Source organism: Electrophorus electricus, chromosome 21 (assembly GCF_041902795.1).
Source record: "Electrophorus electricus isolate QZ-2024a chromosome 21, ASM4190279v1, whole genome shotgun sequence".
Classification (NCBI taxonomy): domain Eukaryota; kingdom Metazoa; phylum Chordata; class Actinopteri; order Gymnotiformes; family Gymnotidae; genus Electrophorus; species Electrophorus electricus.
Window position 1 is genome coordinate 18962501 of NC_137517.1, and position 2500 is coordinate 18965000.

General features: G+C 50.8%; 1 long non-coding RNA gene across 1 annotated transcript in view; it reads left to right on the forward strand.

The window, feature by feature from the left end:
• Nucleotides 1–1950: 1950 nt before the first annotated feature.
• The window catches only part of LOC145652907 (uncharacterized), a 1814-nt gene continuing 1264 nt past the window's right edge, over nt 1951–2500 (forward strand). Inside the window, exon 1 of the long non-coding RNA XR_014119178.1 lies at nt 1951–2283. This is a non-coding gene — a long non-coding RNA (uncharacterized LOC145652907). The remainder of the gene's footprint in view (nt 2284–2500) is intronic.

Consider the following 2500-nt stretch of genomic DNA (forward strand, 5'->3'; position numbering starts at 1 on the left):
CAAAAATATCATGATGCTTTTATCCAAAGCAACTTACAATTATGACGGAACACAACTTGAGGGTTAAGGGTCTGGCTCAGGGATTCAACAATGGCAATTTGGCAGTGGTGAGGCTTGAAACCACAACCTTCTGATTACAAGTCAAGCACCTTTACACTGAGCTACCACTGCCCCGAGAAATGACAAAAATATCCAGGAAGACAAAGCAACAGTAACAGACAAAAGTAAGCTCAAAAACCTGTCAGACTGATAAAAACACGACAGAGTGATTGACAAGGGGGAGGAGCTCAGTACTGCAGTGGGGCTGATCCCTGGTGACCAGAGGTAGTGTCCTCCTGAACCAGTGGGACAGTCCAGTTTGGTCATACTGACACTATAATAAAGTAATAGTGGTGGATCTGGTGTCATTAGTAACGGTGAGAGAGTCCAGTTCTGTGATACTGATACTAGAGAGAATGATACTGAGGGAGAACAAAGGGCGCGACGCGAGGAAAAGGCCTCGAGGGAAGCGAGCAGGCGTCAGGAACAGGCTGAGGGCTCGGGCACACCGAGCTCCCTTACCCAGCATGCTGCTAGCCAATGTCAAGTCTCTGGACAACAAGCTCGACGACCTCCGGGCCAGGACAAAGTTCGAGAGGAACACTCGGGACTGCAACCTTCTCTGAGTCATGGCTGAACTCAGCGGTACCGAGCCACGCCGGCTCAGTTCTTCTCAGTTCACCGTATGGATAGGACGGCAGAAGTCGGGGAAGTCGAGAGGCGGTGGAGTGTGTGTGTGTTGGTAAACAGCTGCTCGCCCTTAAGTTTCGTCCTTTCTACCTCCTGTCCATACGGCGAGTTCACTTCGGTCATCATCAACACCGTGTACATCCCACCTCAGGCCAACACGGACACCACACTGGGAAAGCTTCATGAGGCTCTCACACAGTTTCAGGCACACCGGGATGCTGCACTTATCGTGGTTGGGGATTTCAACAGCGCTAACCTCAAGCGTGCAGTGCCCAACTTTTATCAGCGCATAACCTACCCCACCAGGGGAAAGAGGACATTTGACCACTGCTACACCCCATACAAGGACAGCTATAAGGCACCAGCTCATCCACCGTTTGGTAAGTCGGACCACACCGCCATCTTCCTCATACCAAAATATAAACAATCGGTGGCCGCTCTGGATGACGCAGACTGGGACATGTTCCAGCGCAGCACTGATGATGTCAGCAGGTTTATGGGGGCAGTAGTGGTGTTTATTGGGAAACTAGTGGACGACACGATTCCAAGAACCACCATCAAGAAGTTTCCCAACCAGAATCCCTGGGTGGACAAAACCATCCGCGAGGCTCTGAACTCTCGCACTGCTGCCTACACCGCGGGGATCATGAGCAGGAACATGGATGAGTACAAGTCTGCGGCATACGGAGTGCGCAGGGCGGTGAGGGAGGCGAAGCGGCGCTACAGGAGGAAACTAGAGACACAGTTCCAGCAGAGTGGCTCTAGATCCCTGTGGCAGGGACTACGGACGATCACGGACTACAGGAGCCCACCCTCCGGACTGATGAGTGCGGACAAGTCTCTGGCAAACGAGCTGAACACATTCTTCACTCGCTTCGAGGCTACATCTAGTAGCGCTAATGCTAACAGCGCTACTGCTAATGGTACTATCGGCACAGCCAACGGCGCATGCGCAGAGCCCACCATAGAACAGCGCCCTCTCATCATCACGGAGAGTGACGTGAGGAGAGTGTTTAAAAGGGTGAATACCAGGAAGGCGATGGGACCAGACGGTATCTGTGGGAGAGTCCTCAAAGCCTGAGCAGATCAGCTAGCCCCGGTATTCACCGACATCTTCAATCTCTCCCTGACGCTCGGTATCGTCCTGTCCAGCTTCAAGCGATCCACCATCGTCCCCGTCCCGAAGAAACCTCGACCCTCCGACCTCAATGACTACCGCCCTGTTACCCTCACATCAGTCGGGATGAAGTGCTTTGAAAAGCTAGTCAGAGACTTCATCACATCTTCACTGCCAGCCTCCATGGACCCACTGCAGTTTGCATACTGCCACAACCGCTCCACTGATGATGCAATTAAACATCTGCTGCACACCACACTGACCCACCTGGACAAAGGGAGGGGAAATTATGTTAAAATGCTGTTTGTCGACTACAGTTCAGCATTTAACACATCATCCCCTCCCTACTCACTACTAAGTTGGAGGATCTAGGACTGCATACATCCCTGTGCGACTGGATCTCCAACTTCCTAACAGACAGACCACAATCAGTACGGGTGGGCAACTGTCTCATCCACCTTGTGGTCTCTTGTGACTGACTAATTTAGTACTTATTGTAGGGCCTTGTTTATGTTGTTTAACAACTCTAGCACTTATTTTTTATAGCACTTATCATTGTTTAAGATAGACCTCATGTATTTTGCACTTCTAGGTATCAGCATTCATCCTTGTATTCTACAGTATTCTAGTTCATTGGTATGTCTGATTCTAACC